We start from the raw sequence: 23,483 nt of genomic DNA, 5'->3' as shown, positions 1-23,483 counted from the left end.
TGATGATCTCCTGGTGATCAGTCAAACCTCTTCGTTGGAAGTTCGAATCGCTGATCAAGGAGGCATCTGGCCAACATCATATCCACTCACTCACAACATAGATAAGCTATAGCAAACTCTTTGAATCACAAGGGTCCAACTCCCCTCCCTTCTACCAACAGTTAGAACACTTCTTAAAGTCTCGTCCCCAAAGGAGCTACACTATTAGAAACCAATACCCTAAGGACGAAGAATATTTTGTTCAGCTGGGAACAAACTGGGTCAAATTCTTTAGAGTTACTCCATACCTCACGAAAAAGCGTTTGTGAAACTGGGACACCCCGATACTGTGAAACAATTCGAGAACAAATGTTTTATACCCAACTGCAAAATTACTTAGCGAAAAGTCTGAGATATTTCCTTCGTCAAGGTATTTACATATGTCCCAATTCCACCTGAATTTGTACCACGTAACTAACCCCAATATTTACATTTTTTTCTCTTCCACTCTCTTTTCCAGGAATTTTGCAATCCAGATAAAGCCTTTTCAAAGGTTCACTTTTATGTTCTCTGATAATCCAGCGGCATTTACTGGAGAGTGGAAAAACGAGTGGGATCAATTTTTAATTGGCAATTCATTTTCGCAAATGCCTCGTTTAGTATTTTCCTAAAAAAAGAATTCAATACGGGCGGAAGTAATGATTAATTAGGATGTCAATATTTACTGATGATTCTGAAAATAGATCTGCCATCAAATGTTCGCAAGCATTCCGAGTTTTCGTGATTCATTTTTTTTTAGTGGTCAATGGTCCGATGGTTTTTACGTCAACAGTTCGTCTAGTTAGAGCTCATTTTTCTCAGATGTTAATCCTCTCGAGAGGGTCGTCTTGCGAATGCATGTGAAAATTTCCGTGACATTTTGCTCAATAGTCCTGGAGCTATTCTGAAGGCGTCAACATGAACACACACAAACGTGATTGCACGGACACGAAGGAAACTTTGTTCTTTTCGTTTCTGCAGTGGCTTCAACCGTGCACGATAATCCACTGAAAATCTAAACGCAGGAATATAATGCATTTATAAAATTAAATCACTAAAAACGAATCACAAATTTACACAATTCAAGTCACGTATAAGGCCAAAAAGCCAATTTAATTCCATTGTCATTTGTGCCAACGATATCTTCTTTTATTTTCCCACAGCTATGGCTAAATGAAAACTCATGTAAAAACATAACGTTCACAGAAATATCCGAGTACTGTTGGCACTACCAAGTCTCTAAAGCTTCCTTTAGATGGCTGAAAGAATTCTCCCAGGTGTAATTTCCTCCAGATACCTTTCGCTCCCGAAGAGCAAAAATGCCAAACCCAATTTCACCTACTGAGTAAAAGCAGAGTCGCATCTAAAATAATTTGTCAGTACTCCTTCAGAAATGACGTTCTGGAGACGAGACAAGTCGACGTATAGTATGCGTCACCTACCCACTCTTATCTTCGTATTTTAGATTCTTAAAAACGTATTGGTGTCCTTTGGTGTTCTTCACAACATTATAGAATGAAAGCTCTTAAGACACGTACTTTAGACAGTCACTAATATATGGTATTGCTGATAATAATCTAGCTACAAATTCAAGGTCACTCATGCCAAATCAATCTCATTGCGTTATGAAAGGGATAACATATCAGAATTTAGTATGGCTATTGATAGTTTTAAAAACTCCACACCTACCTGTTGCAAACTTTGGATGCTTGTGGAGAAAACTGTTACTAACACTCATTGAAGGAACCATCATAAATGCGTAGCTCGGGAAGGTCTGATTTCTGAATTTGACAAGTTTTGTAGACTATTTTGTTGTGTTGTGCTTATCACATTTCATGTCTTTGGTGCCTTTTCCCCATTGTACATAGCGATGACCAGCATCGACATCAGTGTACAGAGATTTTCTTAATTAAACAAGATGAGAAACGCAATCAAGAGACCATAATCCTACATTTAATGAGATCTAGAACGGAATTATGAGAGAACAAGAGATTTGTCTCGGAAGCTAGTGGTGGGGTACAAATGAGGAGAGAGAGAGAGAGAGAGAGAGAGAGAGAGAGAGAGAGAGAGAGAGAGAGAGAGAGAATTTATGCTCGTCAAATCATCCATCAAAGAAGAATAACGTGAGAAACAGGATATGACGAAAAATATTTTATATATACACACATACATTCATAAATCATACACATACCAATGCTATGTATTGTATTCCCTAGGGTCTACAAGTGTTCAGAAATTCTTCGTTCTATTTTGAATAGTTCATATATATCCCTTGTTTTCACAGTCCATCAGGTTCCTCAGGGCCTTGCATAATGGAAGACACAGATGGCTCCGTACCTCAAAACCTTGCATGAATAAATATCTTTGAAGTTGCAGTCCATTCTAAAGCATGACTAAAAATAAAAAATAAAAAATATTGCAATGACTTGAGTGATAAGATGATATGTAGGATAAAAGAGGGAAATCAGTCTCCACATATCAAAGATAATATTCTGAAGTAACTAAGCGAAATATTAGAAGTCCTACTATTTTCAGCACTACCAGTTTACTGATTGTTTGCAAGAGACAAATGTATAAGAATATGGGAGCAGTAGAAGAAGAAAAGGGTTAGCCATCTGGTAGAGTAAGAAGGAAAACAGTAATCCAACCATCCAATTTGGAATTTGGCAATAAGGACAAGCAATATAATATATCTAGGATAATATATATTATATATATAGATAATATATATATATATATATAGATTTATATATATATATATATGGGTGTGTGTGTGTGTTGTGTGTGTGTGTGTGTGTGTGTGTGTGTGTAAGCGACTGGTCTTAGTTCTAGTTTTAATTTATAACTTCTTGGTCATGTCTTACCACATCTGATAGGTTCTTATTGCCAAATTCCAAATTAGATGGTTGGATTACTGTTTTCCTTCTTACTCTACCAGATGGCTAACCCTTTTCTTCTTCTACTGCTCCCATATTCTTATACATTTGTCTCTTGCAACAATCAGTAAATTGGTAGGCCTGAAAATAGTAGGACTTCTAATATTTCGCTTAGTTACGTCAAGAATATTATCTTTGATTTGTGGTATACACGAGTGGACGAAATTATTATCAACTAAAAATTTCACCCTTTCGGTTAACATATATGTTATCCGAAAGGGAAATCTTTTGTTCGCTCAATTTTTCTTGCATCGCAACACTAGTTCAGAATATTTCAATTGGATCCAAAAGAATTTGAATATATATACTTCCGTTCTAGATCTCATTAAATGTAGGATTATGGTCTCTTGATTAAACCAGAGGTAGAGCGAATGGGATATTAAAGGATATTTGTGGATTCATGCATATACATATATATATATATATATACATCGAGCTACAATGTCCTTTAATATTTAATTCGCTCTACCTCAGCATTAATATATTTTCATATATGATTAACCGAAGGGGAATTTTTTTCACGATAATAGATTTGCCTGGTCCCGGGGGCGAACCCAAGAAGACATTCAAATCCAGGAACGTCAGTGAACCTTTTACCTACCCCACCACCGCGAGAGGCTATAATTTTATGTCGTCTCTCACCCTCAAATACCTTCCGCGCTCAGGTAATTCGTTGGTTTGAAGACAACATCAACCCACCTCGACTCCGGTAGCGTTGTAGTGCTTTTGACAACACGTAGCATTTATATAAGTCATTTCACATTACCGTGATTCATATACATACATCGAGCTACAATGTATGTATATGAATCACGGTAATGTGAAATGACTTATATCTATATATATTATATATAATATAATATATCATATATATAATATATAATATATCATAGATTATAATATTATATATTAAAAATATTATATCTATATATATAATATATATATATATTATATTTATAATAATATTTACTTATATAACTATAATATATATAATATTATATAGATATCATATATATATATATATATATATCTATATATATATATTTTTATTATATATATATCATAATATATATATACTATAATTTATATTATATATATAATATAAAATGTATTATATATTATATTAATTATATATATATATAGTATTATAATATATATATATATATATATATATATATATATATTATAATATATATATATGCTATAATAATTTATATAATATATATATATATTATTATATATAATATATATATATAATATATATATATCTAATATAATTATTAGATATATATATATATATTATATATAATATATATATATATATATACATATATAAGATATAAGATATATATATCATATATATATATAATTATGTATATATACATATATGTACATATATCCATAAATATATACTATATATATTATATATATATAATATATATATAATATATATATGCATGAATCCACAAATGTCCTTTAATATCCCATTCGCTCTACCTCTGATTTAATGTATTTTCATACATGTTAACCGAAAAGGAATTTTTTAGTTGATAATAATTTCGTCCGCTCGTGTATTCCAATCACGGACAGAGGAGAAACCAGGACTTCAATGACTTTACCGACTCTGCCAACACGGGCGTTTTAAAGGCAAAATATGAAGCTGGCCATGTCACATAAAAGTTGGTTAAAATCCCAAAATTCATAGAAAGCTTAGAATTTTGAAACTGAAAGATAACGAAAGGAAGTATATATTTTCAAATTCTTTTGGATCCAATTGAAATATTCTGAACTAGTGTTGCGATGCAAGAAAAATTGTTGTTGAATGCGTTTCAAAAAAAAGGCATCTCTCTCTCTCTCTCTCTCTCTCTCTCTCTCTCGTCTCTCTCTCTCCACTCTCTCTCCTCTCTCTCTCTCTCTCTCTCTCTCTCTCTCTCTCTCCTAAGAATTTTCCAATCCAAAGCTAACGTCGTTTTCCATGTCCTTTATCAACAAGCAGCAATTTACAGGAAAGTTGAAAACAAAAACAAAACAAAAGTTTATTTTTTAAATTAGTAATTAATTTCTTCTAAGACCATGTTTGGCATTTTACGGGGTATGATCCCATAAGGATGGATTAGAAGGATTAATTAAAAGTAAATGAATGTTATTATTTTTTTCTAATTACTGGTACCAAGCGATTGAAAGAATTTCCAGGCTTTTGTGATAAGTTCCAGGATTCCCTGTGGATCCATGTTTACATGTTTACAGAGTATCGTATACACATGCGAGATAACAATCCCTTGGACATCTTGTTTACTTGTGTATTTAGTGAATTTGTTATTTAGAAAGGGGACTGGATTTCTAAGACACTCTACCCAGAAAGGGAGATAGGAAGAAGTAAAAATAGGTAAATGAAATTAAATGAACAGGATATTTCAAAAGAAATTTCGATGCAAAAGAGTACAACTGAACACATTTTACAAACTGAGACACAGAACAGTTCATCTTTGGAGACCTGCTCCGTTATTTTTGCTATTATAATACTTAGTATTTATTATTATTATTTCTTCATTTCAAGTCACACGAGACCTTGGATGCAAATCTGCAAATTCTTGAAGCAAACAAAAGTTCCTTCAAAAATTCTCGTAATTCCGGTTACCGTTCAACTGAACAGTGTGAAAATGGATAAGTAGTTTATTGTGATTATTCAAAACACATTGGGTGTCATACCTAATGTCCTCACGGTGATGAATGGAAAAGTATAAGTGATCGATCGCTATCAGACTAAATCAAAACAATAGTAAAAGCAAAACGGAATAAATATCTGGAATTAATCGGCGAACGAAGCATCATATATAATTATTCATTCTGATTTGTTTTGATTTAATTTATTACCTCCATATTTTTTCGCATGAACATTTGCATATATCTCTGTTTCAGTAATTATATATGAAAATGGACGAAAATATATCTGCGCCGTGTTTCTGAATACTAGTTATCAGCATGTTTCAGTTCTTTGTCATGTTTCTCCCATATCCCCCCCCCCCCCCCCCCTCCCCCCCCCCCCCACACACACAAACATAAAAGCGAAAGTTACTAATGGAATTATATCGGCAGAATAAAAATTTCTTTGGCGCGGCTCAAAAAGAAAAAGTATCACTGCCGTAATTGCTTCCAAAGCCCTTTAGCTAGCCAACGGTAAAAAAGAATCTTTACCGCAATTTCAGACTCTGAGGAAAAAATGATTGGAATTTAATGGAATTTGCCTGAATAGCCTATGATACGACCCTCTTGAGACATTTCGATTAAAAGCGGGTGTATTTAAGAAATATACTCTCTGACATAATGCTCATTCCGTTGAGTATCTGTATATATACGTGTACACACGCAAGCAAACACACACACACTACTTATATGTGTGTGTGTGTTTGTGTGTGTGTGTGAGTGTGTGTGTATGTCTGGTCTCTATAGAAATCCAAACCTCTTGACAGACTCAAACCAAATTTTTCATAAGTCCTCTATGTCCCATCAGAAAGGTTTATAACTCAAAATCAGAACCCTACCCCGTGACAGATATACAAGTATAGACAAAACAAATTAAACTTTCGTTTTTGCGTCACCTTTTCCTTCAGTAGTCTGAGTTTATTCTCATCTTTTGCCTGACGCTCCACCTTTTTTTCCAGGTGCTGTCAGACGTATGATTTCATTAAACGCCTCCCCCTACAAACACTATAACCAGTTTAGTATATATATATATATATATATATATATATATATATATATATATATATATGTATATATATATATATATATATATATATATATATATATATATATGATATATGTATGTATATATATATATATATATATATATATATATATATATATATATATATATATATATATATAGTGGAATTCGAAACCACAAGCAATATTTAGTGAGGTACCTCTTATCATTTAGTCCACTCGGCTACAATGTAGTACCTACAACGTAGGGTATATCAGTTCATACATACAAACATCCGCCGATTTCAGATATATGTTAACAGAACTGAAATAGACCCTTCCTTATTTTTGCAACACTGCATTTTAAAGGATATTGTTATTAAAGCTTAACTAATTGTATATAGTATATACTTGTCACTTGCTCCATATTCTTTAAAGACACGATGCTCTCTTAACCTGTGAATTTCTGTTGTACTTTTTTTCATACTTTATCAACGTAATCTTTGAGTCCCAGTAGAAAAATAGAGCCACCTTTATCTCCCATCCTGAATTTCTAACCCTAGTTATTCTTATCAGCTTTAAAGAAGGATATCAATTTATTTAATCTCATACGTACATTTATATATGTATATATATATATATATATATATATATATATATTATATATATGTGTGTGTGTGTGTGTGTGTGTGTGTGGTGTGTGTTCCTTTCCTTCATTCCGCACACATTGAAATTCAACGTTCAATTAACTGGCATATTAAGGTGAGAGACGCAACTAACTTTGTCAGACCAAGCTCAGTTTAATCACTAAGGACCCACCGCTTATTCAGTGAAGTAAAACATAAAAGTGAGGATGACCCCCGTCAAAGTAACAACAAAATGAAACACATTTTACTAATTCCTTGTGGTTCCCAATCCAAAATTACCTGTAGCAGTTATGGAACGTCTAAAATAGCATACAAAATTGTTGAGATGCAGTAATGAAATACTTAAAATGGTATTGCAATCATTCGTCAGGTATATATCAACCTGTTTTATCCCCATGATGGGAGAGCACCCGTTACTAACAATATTCATGTCTGAATTTTATTTTACGCCGTTGATCTCTTTATCTAGAATTTTTCTCCTCTCTTTTTCTGGTAATTTTCCAGTCCAAAGGAACCGTTTCCCGATACTGACTTTCATGTCCATTGTAACCCAGCGTCATTTGCTGGAAAGTGAAAAATAGTTGACAACATTTTAATTGTTAATTCATTTTTTGGAAATGCTTCATTTTATATTTGACTGGATGACTCCATATGGGCTGTTAGAAAAAAAAAAAAATGGTTCATTAAGTGTATATGAATGTTATCATTTTTAGTGCAGGTTTCGATCAAATTTACTGGTCATCAAATGTTAGATGACATTTTGCACATAATCATACTTTTGACTCGCATACTTATTTCAATTGCCATATGAAAGAATGTCGTGCGTGCGTGTTTTTTTTTAAAGACGAAATTAAAGGTCAATAGTTTAATAAATAAAAATAGAGTATAATGTCCATTAAAATAAAATCCAATGATAAATTTACGCAAAGTTTAGCATTTTCCCCCTGAATTTCATTTTGTTTTATCTTTATTCTTGCATTATAACGTCTGATTTTCTGTTTCTTTCTGCTTGTTGTCGAATTCGACATCAAGTTTTCGAAACATAACATTTCACATTCCTGTGGAAATTCAGATGACTAAAACTGCCCCGTTAGCAATGACAAAGGTGTGTAAGAACTTACCAAAGTCTTAGCACTGGATAATTATTATTCTTATATTATCCTTTATAATGACATCGACAAGATTAATGAGATCTGAGACGTCCTCCTCTTACGCTTCCTTTGAAAGTATATATATATATATATATATATATATATATATATATATATATATATATATATATATATGTATATATATATGTGTGTGTGTATATATATATATGTATATATATATTATATTATATAATTATATACTATATATATAGATAATATACTATATATATAATATAATTATATACCTTTGAGGGTTTCCTTTCTTTTTCTTTTTTTTATAGTTCCGAAGATCGTTTCGAGATCGACTAATCACATCGCAATGGAGATGATTAGTGTCAACACGAGAGACGTGCGTATCCCCGACGATGAGATCGTATAATTGGAACCGCCAGAGATGAAAGAATCCTCCCTGAATCAACGGAGGGAGGAAAAAAGAGAGAGAGAGAGAGAGAGAGAGAGAGAGAGAGAGAGAGAGAGAGAGAGAACTAATGAATATCTGACGTCTGTTTCCACCCCTTTTGGAGCGATGATTATCGCGTGGAGTCCTTCCCATAATTAATTACGAATTAATGGAATACAGGTTGACAGAAATGGCCATATTGTCCTCCGCACCACCACCTGCTGTAACCCATTGCAGTCGACTGAGCACCAGGTATATAATTCGCTTGATATGTTAGAGAGTTTAAACGAATGTGCACAGATCTTTCGGTTAGCGCAGGATACGAACCCTGGATCTCTCGTTGATGTATCTCCCGAGAGAGAGAGATGAGAGGGGTCGGGGGGGGGGGGGGGGGGGGGGGGGGGGCGGAAGAAAATGAAAACGAAATTCTCAGAAAATAAGAGGAATTGTGAATGAGAAGCAGCCAAAAAAAAGACAATGGTTTCCATCGAGAGAGAGAGAGAGAGAGAGAGAGAGAGAGAGAGAGAGAGAGAGAGAGAGAGAGAGAGAGAGAGAGAGAGAGAGAGAGAGAGAGAGGTGGCGGGAAAGGGGAGAGAAAGAAAACTAAATTCTCAGGAAATAAGAGGAAACGTGAATGAGAAGTCAGTTAAAGAAAAAAAAAGAGAATGATAAATAAAAAGTATAAGCGGAAAAGAAGAATGATAAGAGACAGGATAAGGAAAAGAAACGAAATCTCAAGAAATAAAAGGGATCGTGAATGAGAGGTAAAAAAAAAGACAATGGTTAATAAAAAGTAGAAGCGGAAATAAAAATGATAAGAGACAGGATAAAGGCAAGAAAACGTCACCTGAATAGAAATGACCGGTAAAAAAAAAAAAAAAAAAAAGTTAATTATTCCGAAACTTCGACCTTTGAGAAGCCTCAGGGGATTCCTGCAGCAATTAAAACTTCAAAATCCAGATTAGAATAAACTTAGTAACTTAGGTGTTACGAAGAAGTTCCAAATCATCCTCGCGATTTTAAATTTCGCCTCCTTTTTTCTTTCTTTTTTTTTGTGGTGGTGGTGTAGTGCACTTTGACTTCTCACACGCCTGTTGTTCCACAGGACAGCGCCCTTGGGCCGATTGTGTTACTACTTTTACCTAAGACATACTTCTGGAGATAAAAGTTATGAAGTATAATACAAAAGGTGAGTGATACCAATCTTGTCGTTCTTTGCTGATGCGAATCGTATTAGGTGACAGTCTTAATTTACAGATTTATATCAGGTTGACGAAAGTCGAAGTCATTGACCCTGGGGATCAATTCTAGTTGAACCCGAGACGTTTTGATCAACTTAAGTCGTTAAATAAGTGTACTCCATATCTCAAGAATGTGATTCGATTTACGCGACTTGGAGTTCAAAAATTCTGTCAGAGGGTTTCTATAATTCGGGTATTGTTTTGCTCACAATCGATTCAAGTTTTAATAGACACAACTATTTTACTGGTTTTAATTTGCTCGTTTTCTTTTCTGGTTTTGTTTCACCTGTTTTCATTCATTTCTGTTCAATCTTGGTATCACGTCTAAAGCCGTTGAGCTGACTACATTTGTGAGGAAGATAGTGGTTTTCGGGCAGAATCGTTCACTATGGTGATATAAGCTTAAAATTGTTATGAGTATCTTCACTCAGTCACGTTTTAGGAACATTACCGTCGCCAAGCTTCATTATGATGGCACCTCACCTTCCTTTTACCAAATCCAATCACACCTGACCTACCTTTTACCAAATGCAATCACACATGACCTATCTGATACCAAATCCAATTACACCTGACCTTCCTTTTACCAAATCAAATCACACCTGACCTATCTTATACCAAATGCAATCACACCTGACCTTCCTTATACCAAATGCAATCACACCTGACCTTCCTTATACCGAATGCAATCACACCTGACCTTCCTTATACCAAATGCAATCACACCTGACCTTCCTTTTACCAAATGCAATCACACCTGACCTATCTGATACCAAATGCAATCACACCTGACCTTCCTTATACCGAATGCAATCACACCTGACCTGTCTTATACCAAATGCAATCACACCTGACCTTCCTTTTACCAAATGCAATCACACCTGACCTATCTTATACCGAATGCAATCACACCTGACCTTCCTTATACCGGATGCAATCACACCTGACCTTCCTTATACCGAATACAATCACACCTGACTTCCTTATACCGAATGCAATCACACCTGACCTTCCCTTATACCGAATGCAAACACACCTGACCTTCCTTATACCGAATACAATCACACCTGACCTTCCTTATACCGAATGCAATCACACCTGACCTTCCTTATACCGAATGCAATCACACCTGACCTTCCTTATACCGAATGCAATCACACCTGACCTTCCTTATACCGAATGCAATCACACCTGACCTTCCTTATACCGAATGCAATCACACCTGACCTGTCTTATACCGAATGCACATCAACGACCTGACCTTCCTTATACCGAATGCAAACACACCTGACCTTCCTTATACCGAATGCAATCACACCTGACCTGTCTTATACCAAATGCAATCACACCTGACCTTCCTTATACCAAATGCAATCACACCTGACCTTCCTTATACCGAATGCAATCACACCTGACCTTCCTTATACCAAATGCAATCACACCTGACCTTCCTTATACCGAATGCAATCACACCTGACCTTCCTTATACCGAATACAATCACACCTGACCTTACTTATACCGAATGCAATCACACCTGACCTTCCTTATACCGAATGCAATCACACCCGCACTTCCTTTTACCAAATCCTAATCACACGGACCTGTCTTATACCAAATGCAATCACACCTGACCTTCCTTATACCGAATGCAATCACACCTGACCTTCCTTATACCGAATGCAATCACACCTGACCTTCCTTATACCGAATGCAATTACACCTGACCTTCCTTATACCGAATGCAATCACACCCGACCTTCCTTTTACCAAATCCAATCACACTGACCTGTCTTATACCAAATGCAATCACACCTGACCTTCCTTATACCAAATGCAATCACACCTGACCTTCCTTATACCGAATACAATCACACCTGACCTTCCTTATACCGAATGCAATCACACCTGACCTTCCTTATACCGAATGCAATCACACCCGACCTTCCTTTTACCAAATCCAATCACACTGACCTGTCTTATACCAAATGCAATCACACCTGACCTTCCTTATACCGAATGCAATCACACCTGACCTTCCTTATACCGAATGCAATCACACCTGACCTTCCTTATACCGAATGCAATCACACCTGACCTTCCTTATACCGAATGCAATCACACCCGACCTTCCTTTTACCAAATCCAATCACACTGACCTGTCTTATACCAAATGCAATCACACCTGACCTTCCTTATACCGAATGCAATCACACCTGACCTTCCTTATACCGAATGCAAACACACCTGACCTTCCTTATACCGAATGCAATCACACCTGACCTTCCTTATACCGAATGCAATCACACCCGACCTTCCTTTTACCAAATGCAATCACACCTGACCTTCCTTATACCGAATCCAATCACACCTGACCTTCCTTATACCGAATCCAATCACACCTGACCTTCCTTATACCGAATGCAATCACACCTGACCTTCCGTACACCAAATGCAATCACACCTGACCTTCCTTACACCAAATGCAATCACACCTGACCTTCCTTATCACAGTCATACTTTAATGTGGCCTTCGGCGTCAAAGATATCCACATAATCTATTTCCCCTTCGAAACATCGTCCAAAAAAATCAGCTGCCTCCTAATTAACATCCACTTTCAGCTTCGAGCATTTCGACGAACAAAGGGATGGGATCAGCAACAGGTGTCAGTCTCATATTCGACGTTTTATCATTCTCTGAGATGATATTAGAAATGAAAAACGCGAAAAGAATGATTAAGGAGAAATTTAATATCAATGCACACAATATTTACCTCTAATTTTAGAGGTTAGAGTCCCAATGTCATTTGTGCGCTCGTACCGAGAATATATACGCACACACATATCCCATATATCACTATTACGTGCTTGTGTTTTGTTGCTGCAAAATCAGTGAGAAAACACCAGATGTAACATTCTACCGTTGGTTAGCATGGCCATTAAATGTATTTTTCCATGACGGAACGAAGCTACATCCACAGTTAGAGGACAGACGAAAAAGAAATGAAAAAGGATCATAAACTCCAAGGAGAGAATTTGGGCATGATTCACGTACGAGTATAATACGAAAACCAGCCGTGGTAGGAAAGGCAGGCGGAACCCAGCCAGGACGTTAATTAGTCGCAGAAGGAACTCTTTAAAGGATTGAATTTCGCTCGGAATAACCTCTCCTGTATTTATTTTCTTTTTCTGGTCTTCTTTTCGTGATATCAGCGAACATGATGCCAAGTTCTTTTTCAGCTCTTTCGGATATCTGCTCTCGTCCCGTTGACCGAACTCAAGCGAGGACGAGCGAATGAGATCAAAGTTGGCGGATGGCAATTATTCCTCGGAAATGTTGATGATGATGATGATGATATGATGGAAATTCGTGTTTTCTCTGGACTTTTGTGACGACTGCTGCGTGCAATATTACCAGGACGGAGTAAATGATACAACCCCCAAATTCAAGTTAGTCTGGGACGTTAGGTAACATTTTAATCATTTTTATTTTTTATTTTTTAAAAATAAAATACGTGAAATTGTCCCTTGAGCAAAACATTTTCTACATAAGGAGCAAATGATACAACCCCAAATTCAAGTTAGTTTGGGACATTGGCTAACATTTTACTCATCTCTTTTATAATATACGTTGAACAAAACAGTAGAAGAATTTATCCCTGTGAAAATGAATGGCAAAAACTACGTTTTACTGTAATTACGGATGTTCATCGCTACTGGAATGTCTTCTGAAAACATACAACAGCAGTAGTATAGTGAATAATACACATGGCAATAATTTTGACCCCATTAGGTTTATTGAGGACACAGAACGGCATAATGAATAACGAGCGATATCGCAGGGCGATCTTCATCTTTCTGAAAACATACGAGCTCCAACGTGTCATAAAAGTTACAAGTTAAAAACTGCACGAATTTTGAAAAGAGTTTATTTTGATTACTTATCAGAATTCAACTATTTCTAACTCTTCGTTTTGTTTTACTTAACGCATAATATTTGCATGACACCGCCTTAAGGAATCTTTATTCACTATCTATGCCTTGATTTAAATCAGTGTGAATATACGTTCTAACTCGATGTTAAATATCATTATCTATGGTGCATCACTTTAACGTGACTGGAGATGAGTTAAAAGCCACAATAATGTATATGAGGCCGTATTTTTCAAAAAACAAAAGAGGTTGAAAAACAGGGAATTTTCGACCGTTTCCACAACTGTCCTCATTATTATTATTATTATTATTATTATTATTATTATTATTATTATTATTATTATTATTATTATTATTATTATTATATTATTATTATTGTTGTTGTTGTTGTTGTTGTTGTTGTGTTGTTGTCGTCGTTGGTCTTATTATTATTATTATTATTATTATTATTATTATTATTATTATTATTATTATTATTATTTTATTATTATTATTATTATTTGGGAAAGACTCTCTATCGCGAGAGTATAATAATAAGAAATGTTGTGAGTTCGTGTATAATTTAGAAATACTTTATAAAGCTTTCGAACCCTTCCCTGGGTTCATCTTGCAGTCCAAATGAATAATTAGGCACAACATGTACTGAAGATTGTTGACACCGATCGTTAGCTCGTTTATGAGCCAGGTGATGAAGAAAGAGGGCCGTTGACTCCAACTAGGTTATTTCCTCTCCCCTATCAATCCCCCTGGCTACGATTCTGTTCGATCTCAGCAATGGTTGTTGCAACGTTGCAGGAAGTCCTTCATCCGGAGTCGTAGATTGGGCACCGTAACCAGTCTCCACTGGGGCAGTGGGTTCGAGAGATTTATTAAGGGTTTTTAAACTATACACGAACTCACAACATTTTTTATTATTGTGAACCTCATAGAACATTATTATTGTTATTATTATTATTATTATTATTATTATTATTATTATTATTATTATTATTATTATTATTATTATTATTATTATTATTATTATTATTATTATTCAGAAGATGAAATCTATACATATGGAACAAGCCCACCAAAGGACCATTGACTTGAATTTCAAGCTTCCAAAGAATTTAATGGTATTCATTTCAATGAAGTAACTAAAAGTAAAAATAAAATGGTAAGAAATACAGAAAGATGAGATCAATTAATAAAAAAAAACTAATTAACGCCTTGATAAACATATAGATAAAAATCTAAATTATCAAATGCAAACGTGAGTACTTTCATACAAGTAGTATTTATGCACATTTAGAAAAAGCAAACGAGTTTGAACATCTTTAATCCGATTTTCTGGTTCTTGAGGATACCTTTTACCAAGAGTAAAAATTCCGGCATACCAACCCCTTTAATGTAGCCTCGGGGGATTTGTGAGATATACACCTCATTATAGAGCCCTTCCCTCATTGCAACTAAGTTCATAAACTTCTAACTCGAGAGAGAGAGAGAGAGAGAGAGAGAGAGAGAGAGAGAGAGAGAGAGAGAGAGAGAGAGAGAGAGAGAGAGAGAGAGAATGTTAGTGTCTCAATTCTCTAAAATTCATTATTTTTCATCATAGGTCTCCTCAGATTAGTCAACGAAAATGCAAATATGAGACTTATCACTCAATTACTATACAAAACGAAACTCAATAGAATGTAGCTTTTAGTATCAGAGTGTAAGAAGAATCTTTGATAATAAGTCAAACCGTGTTGAATTACTATCTCAAGTAACTTCCACAGATTATCATAATCTTAGGTAAGGAACAGATGAGAGTTCGAAAACTTTTTCTATTCAATCACAAAAACTCTGTTTTCTATAGTTTTTATTTTCTTGACAATTCAAGACAAACAGACGAATATGTTTTTATTACTGAAGATCGTCAAGTTGCGCAGTCTAATATTTATTCCAATATGACATATCCAGGTCAGCAGAACTAGGAAGATCATTTTAAATATTTCTAGTCGTCACACATATTCCATTTATAGTGAAAATACAGAAACAGGAAAGTTTTATAAGAGACTAACAAAGATCCATCCACAAAGGTTTGTTTTCAATGCAACGCGAGATGTAGGAGAAAAGATAATATTGGAATGAATCTGAGAATAAAGAAAACCAAATTAAGAAGCATCTAATCCGCTTTAATATCTTCTCCTCTCCCCGACTGAGATAAGGCGATTCTGAAATGAGATAAGGGCGAAGGGAAGATGGTTTTATGACTAATCCTTAATTACAAGCGCGGATTAGATTACACGCATCAAACGGAATATCTTATTCATTAAAGCTCGAACAAAGCATTACCGACCAATTGATAGAACTTCGGGAAATTTAATCAAGAAAATTATTCCCTTTACTTGTCGCTGTCCACAAAACGTGTAATTTATCTTTATTTATTTACACTTCAGAAAAATGATTTTACAATGCCACCGTGTCTAAAAATTTTTTATAGTGAAATGTGGAGTTCAATATGCGTAGACTTTCTGGGGCATTCGCCAGTCATACGTATTTTCTTAATAATGCCGGTGTTTGTAAATTGTTTTTTTTTTCTTTTAAGAGCATCGAGACAGACATGCATACCGAGTACTATAACGAAAAAGAATGTAACCTAACTTTTCAAGTGTTAGTACAGCTTCATAACGAAAAAGAGGAGTTACATGATTTTTTAAATGAATGGAAATATGAAAACGACTACGTCGAGACTGTGCATTCGGTCAAAACAATACATCTTGCTTGTTATTCATTAAGACATTTGCTTCTATCGAGGAAATAAAACGTCTTATCGTTGAGGACAATAACAGAAAGTTATAGGAAGGGCTCAAATGCATATACGCAAAAATCATGAGGAGATACCTACTCGTTCTGGGTCGAGAGGGAGAGAGATTCAGTCTTTCATAAAATTTACCCATCAGGAAAAATGATCGATAGATGGAATTGGAGCTGGCGGAAAATACTACACTAAAACGCAGTTTAAATGCTTAAATTCGAAAGGAATTGCCGAGAATTTGGAGGCCTATCTATCCTCTGAATCTGCAGTGACTATTTTTCATTTGCCTTTTTTTATGTTGATCGCGGTTTGAAACCTTGTGATAACATCTTGCGCAATCCATTCCTATCCGATTCATCGGGTTTTTATGAGGCTGAAAAACATACACATTTACAGGTTCCGTCACTTATTTTGGTACACTTCCCGGTGATCTGAGGATCAGGAGACAACTGGCAACCCACAGAGACTAGCGGCTAACGACCCCCTGCGCTGTAGAGCAAACTCTAAAGCGCTGGCAACGCTGCGCTGCGAAGCAAACACGAAGGTGCTGGCAACGCTGCCTATGGATGGAACTCAAGTCGCTAAACAATCAAATAAAAGTTTGTCAAACGAGTGATGATAACTGAGGGCCTTTTTTCTGTGCATAACACTTAACACGACTGAAGTTTGAAACGTAATATTCCCATACCTAAAGTATCAAAAATTAGATACGTAGCAACGGGACTTACAGCTTATTATGGGATCCGACCCACGTCGAAAAAATTAGTTTCTATAACCAGAAATAAATTCCTCGAATTCCCTGGGCCCGTGCAGAGCTGGGGGCGGGGGGGGGGGGGGGGGGGGGGGGGGGGGATTAAAGCCTGGGCCCTGAGATCGGTAGTCGAGCACGTAACCGGTTCGTCCAACGAGGAACAGGCCTAAGTGTAGAAAATGTACCCCCAGAATTTCAGAGGGTTATTTGAAAGGAGAGTTAGAATATGGTTATCCTGTCATGTATATCGACACATACATGGCTGCTTTCGTGTTAAGGAAGAGAGCATTTAATTCTGGTTTTATAGGGGCTATCATGATATTTCATTCATTAAGCTACAAATGAGCACCGCTTTCTGGTGAAGTCTGACAAAGGCCTTGGGACTAGTGACGTCATCCTTTGGAATAGTCTGAGTAACCATAAGGCTGTACCACGCAGGCGTCGACCCCTCCAAACGGGAAAGTGGCCCGTATAATAAAATTATTAAAGTATGTTTAAACATTAGTATAATATTATATATATATATATATATATATATATATATTATCATATATATATATATATATATATAGTATATATATAGATATATATATATATCACATATATATATATATAATATATATATATATATATTATATATATATATATATATATATTTATATATATATATATATATATATATATATATATCTGAATATATATATATATATATATATATATATATATATATATGATATATATATATATGACAGTGTGTGTGTGTGTGTTTATGTATGTTTGTATATGATTCATATTCAGATTACCGTGATTCATATGACTACATCGAGCTACAAATGTCCTTTAATATCTAATTCGCTCTACTCGGAATTGATAGCTATTTTCATATTGTTAACCGAAGAGGAAATTTTTTAGTCGATAAGAAATTTGCGGCTCACGGGCGCGAAACATCGAAACCAATCAAAGTTCAGGACGCACAGTGAAACCTAACCCTTCGGTTAACGTATATGAAAATATATTAATTTGGAGGTAGAGTGAATTTGATATGAAAGGAACATTTGTAGCTCGATATATATATTATATATATATATATGATATATATATATATATATATATATATATATATATATATATATATATATATATACGATATATACGTATATTTGGTATTTCAAACTCATATTCCTACCAGATTTAATGGCTGCAGGAGACGCTGCTCTTCTTCCTCTTTCCAGCAAATCTTTACCAGGAACAAGGCTGAAAGGTTCACATCGCCTCCCCTCTCTTCCTATGAGTGGACAAATAGCTCCCCCATAAGCCAGACCCTATCGATTTTTCACCAGTGGATTTTTGACGTGAAGAAAATACATTTTTTAAAATCCTCTCAGGAACTTGTTCGTCTCGGGATTCGACTTCTTAGACTCGACTAGCATGCACTTTGGTGAAGTCTCGTTATATGTCTGTATGCATAGATAACCTGGAAATGTTAAAAATGAAGGGAAATGTTTTTTTTTTTTTTCTTTTCGAAATGAGGAAGATGCTCACTCGGGCTAGATTGACTGGATACAGGTGTCGTGTGTCTGTCCCTGGACATTCGATTCCCCGTAAACGACTCCAATTGCGACGCGAGACAGACGTCATTTGTTTTGTCAGGCCACTTTTCTCCCTATGTTTTTCTTTCTTTTTCTGTCTGTTTCTTTCTTTTTTTTTCTTTAAGAATTTGAATTTGTTTTTATTCTTCATATTGTTCCGGATGCTTTCCTTTTCAATTTCAGCGAAACAACATTGCAATCATGATATATATATATAGATATTATATATATATATATATATATAGTATATATATAGATATATATTATATATATATATATATATATCATATATATATATATATATACATATATATCATATATATATATATATATATATATATATATATATATATATTTGTGTTTGTGTATGTGTAAACGCCCTTATGTTGGTCCTATTTATAACTCACTTCTGTCAGTACTCTAACTGGAAATTTTCACGTCATTTCACCGAGAAGAATTTCCCTCGTTTTCTTTACCCTTTCATTGTCTTACTTCGCCCTTCATTCCATATAGTTTCCATTCGCAATCTTATTCACGTATTGTGCCATTTCCTTTATTTATCCATCCATTAATCTCCACTTTATCGCAACTCCAGTCATCCCTTCCCTTTTCTTAACATCGCTGGATATAAAATCCCTTCCTCGTCTCCCTTGCTTTATTTCCTTTTCATTTCCCGTTTCCTTGTGGTCATGTCCGGAACCATATATTCTAAAGTCTCCCTGAATACCATAATCTAATCGCATTCTTCTCTTATCTCTTTTATCCCACATTTCTGCTTATTTCTTCGTTATCTTTTTTCGCCCACTTCCCCATTCAGGTGCGGATTCATCAACGCCTCGAGTCTTTAATAGGATTTTTGCTCACTTTGTGGAGATTTATTTTTCTGTTCTTTAATCTTATTATCCAGCTTCTTTCAATTTCTTATTCCCTTTTCTTGTATATCCCGGCAAAGTTCCTGCATTAGGCTTCTAATGGATCCTTTTTTACGAGTAGAAATCTGAATCAAGATCGTGAAAGTTTATTGAATAAATTCACGGAGAAAAAAAAATTAATATTATAAATGTATACGAAAAAATCTAATAATTTTGATAATTTTTTATCCCAGTTCGAAATAAAGCCTTGTCAAAACTAAGTAATTTTTATTTAATAAAAATTCACGGAAAATGAAAAGAGGTTGATTTAGATTTATGAGAGAAGATTACAAATAGTAGGCAGCTACACACTGTGACCTTATTTTATAGAGTCCAATATCTAACCGATTGACATCATACTTCACGCATGTTTAATGTGAAAAGCTTGGGAAAATGATTTTCATACTTTTGAAAATCGGAAACTGTACTTTATAGATTTTGCATCACTTAGAATAGAATTTAAGATAAAGGACCAACCCGACCCAAAATGGAACACAGTTTTAGGAGATATGTAATTCACTCACGTGCTTCAAACAGTACGACGAAGATTTAGATCTTTTCACTGCAATCATAATAATCCAGAAGGTATTTAAATGTGATTTCTAATTAGATATGGAGCAATTAACCCTAATATTTTCTTTGCGTGAATGTATAAGGATTTGAGTTGGCTTTAGACGTTTTCTGGTAGATATTCATGCATCCAACTGATTATCTTATCTCTCTCATTAAAATTTTGAAGAAATAATTTGCTCTCTCTCTCTCTCTCTCTCTCTCTCTCTCTCTCTCTCTCTCTCTCTCTCTCTCAGGGACTGATTCCTTGAGACGTTTTCTGGTAGATATTCATGCATCCAACTGATTATCTTATCTCTCTCATTAAGATTGTGAAGAATTAAGTTGCTCTCTCTCTCTCTCTCTCTCTCTCTCTCTCTCTCTCTCTCTCTCTCTCTCTCTCAAGGGCTCACTCATTCCTTTAGACATTTTTGGTAGATATTCATGCATCCAACTGATTATCGTACGTCTCTCATTAGGATTCTGAAGAATTTAGTTTCTCTCTCTCTCTCTCTCTCTCTCTCTCTCTCTCTCTCTCTCTCTCTCTCTCTCTCAGGGGCTCAGGGGGAAGAGAGTTCAGACACTGGAGCTACTTCAAAGGTCCTTTCTCTCACCCCTCCGTCATTGGCGTCATAAAGGGAGGAAGTTTCTCCAATTAAACCTGACGTTAAGAGATGATGACGAAATGCAGTTCTTGCGTTGAGACATGAAAGAGGCCAAGACATACTACAGCCTGTGATAGAAGACTCTGCGAAATATCAAAAATCATAAAGACAAGTAAACAAGAGCGAAAATAATTGCGGTCTCATAGAAGTCGATATCACCCAAAACATCACCTCAAAGTTACGTGCGATAAAGGAAGCCTTTCAGGGAAATGGAGATAAAATAAGCCTGACAGGAGAGGTGATAGAGGAAGCATAAGATAATGATGGGAATCACTGTCTATGAACGACATGTAGGGCTTCTAACCTCCACTATATCCTGTAATTACTGATTTGCCTCTTAGAAAGGATGTAATTCCGCATTATTATAAATGTTGGAAGCCTAGAATTTACGTGTGTGTGTGTATATATATACTATATATATATATATATATTATATATATATATATATATATATATATGTGTGTGTGTGTGTGTGTGTGTGTGTGTGTGTGTTGTGTGTGTGTGTGTGTTCATGTGTGTATGTGTGTGTGTTTATGTTCCATGTGTATTAAACAAAACCCACAAGGTCCACTGACTTGAAATTCAAGTTTCTATAGAATATGGCATTCATTTGAAAGTACTCACAAAAGAGAATGGCAACTACAGAAAGAAGAGTTCAGTTATTAGAAAAGAGAAAATAAATCTACAAACTAATAAGTATATATAAAAATGAAGGGAATTACTACTAAGACATACGGAGAATTGCTTTAGCGTAGCGAGATCAAAATAATCGTCAAGATCAAAGACGGTCTATCTTTAGATGCAATTTGCTTCCTCTAGGGGTGTTTGGCATCTATCCACAGTCCTGGGAGAGCTCGTTAGCATCGCGCGAGCATGTACTTCCTCACAAGCTCCCATGTCGCTGGAACCGAAGCTCTCAAAACCGCGCGCCAATTAACACGGATTCGACACCCTCCGATCTCCTCGGCTCTGGAAGTTTGTCCCTCTGGAACTGACGCACTTCCGTCCCAAGATTCATTAATGTTTCTTGTTGATGAGGGTCCTCCCCGAAAGCTGTCAGAATGATAGCCTTTTTATACTCTGTTTGTTAGTTAGAAATATCATATTGCTATCTCGTATGGAAATTCAGTGATTCAGTGTTATCTATTAGTATATTATCGACTAAAACACGTCTGTGTTGGTCACCACGCCAATGCGTTATCGATTCAGTATTTCAAAACATTTTTTTGCAATCATTATTGCAATATGCGTGAGTATGTCAGACGTTCCACACCGAAATTTACAGCGTGTATATTAAGCTAGAAATATAATTATATCTTACACACATGCCCTTAGAATGTAATGTTTATGTTCTCTTGAAAGGATTTCCTGAATACTAGACACCCATATGTCCTTACACGTGTACCTCCTTACGGGAAAAGAATAATTATCAAGGTCATTCATGTCTAACTGCCTTCCTTCTTCGTCAAACGAAGCATCTTAGAAACATCCTTCTAGTCGGAACTTCTCATTATCCACCTACATAGATTTGAAGAGGGAGACAGAGAAACCCACGTTGACTTTGACTTATGCAGATGATGTGTCCATGGAATGACAAAAAAAATAAATTTTTAAAAAAGCATGGATTATGAAATGTTTCTTTAATTACTAGATACAGTTTCACTATGAACTACAATATTCAAGAATAGTTTAAAGGGTCCAGGTGAAAAGAAATTAACGTTTATTCACTGATTAACATATTTCATTATAATTTGAATACGTCAGCCCAAGTACTTCAGTATTTACGAAGACCTGTCAGCTTACTGAGGTCTTATGAAATATTTCTGGCAGATACCGGCACTGATCAAATAAGCGTGCAGTGTTATAAATGTAAATTTAATTTGAGCGATTTGTACATCAGAATTATACACACGCAGAATGCGCACATATGAATGATTAACGTATTTTAAGTCTAAACTACTTCTGAAATTACAAGGTGTAGAAATGTACGCTAGTCGTTATCATTAAACATCACCACCATTCGTGGATCGTCTTAAATATAATGCTCTCATTTCAGGACCAGTCGAAGGCTGAGAAATGCCGATTCTGGGTATTACAGGTGAGTTTCGAAATATTTTCTTCTATTCAGGCTTGATGAGACGTCTTGCAAACCTTCTCTATACATAATGTTTGCTAATAACGTCTGATAGAAAAATCCTTTTGCAAGATAC

The sequence above is a fragment of the Macrobrachium nipponense genome, chromosome 12 (assembly GCF_015104395.2).
Source record: "Macrobrachium nipponense isolate FS-2020 chromosome 12, ASM1510439v2, whole genome shotgun sequence".
Classification (NCBI taxonomy): Eukaryota; Metazoa; Arthropoda; class Malacostraca; order Decapoda; family Palaemonidae; genus Macrobrachium; species Macrobrachium nipponense.
Note: the sequence above shows the minus strand (reverse complement) of the source record.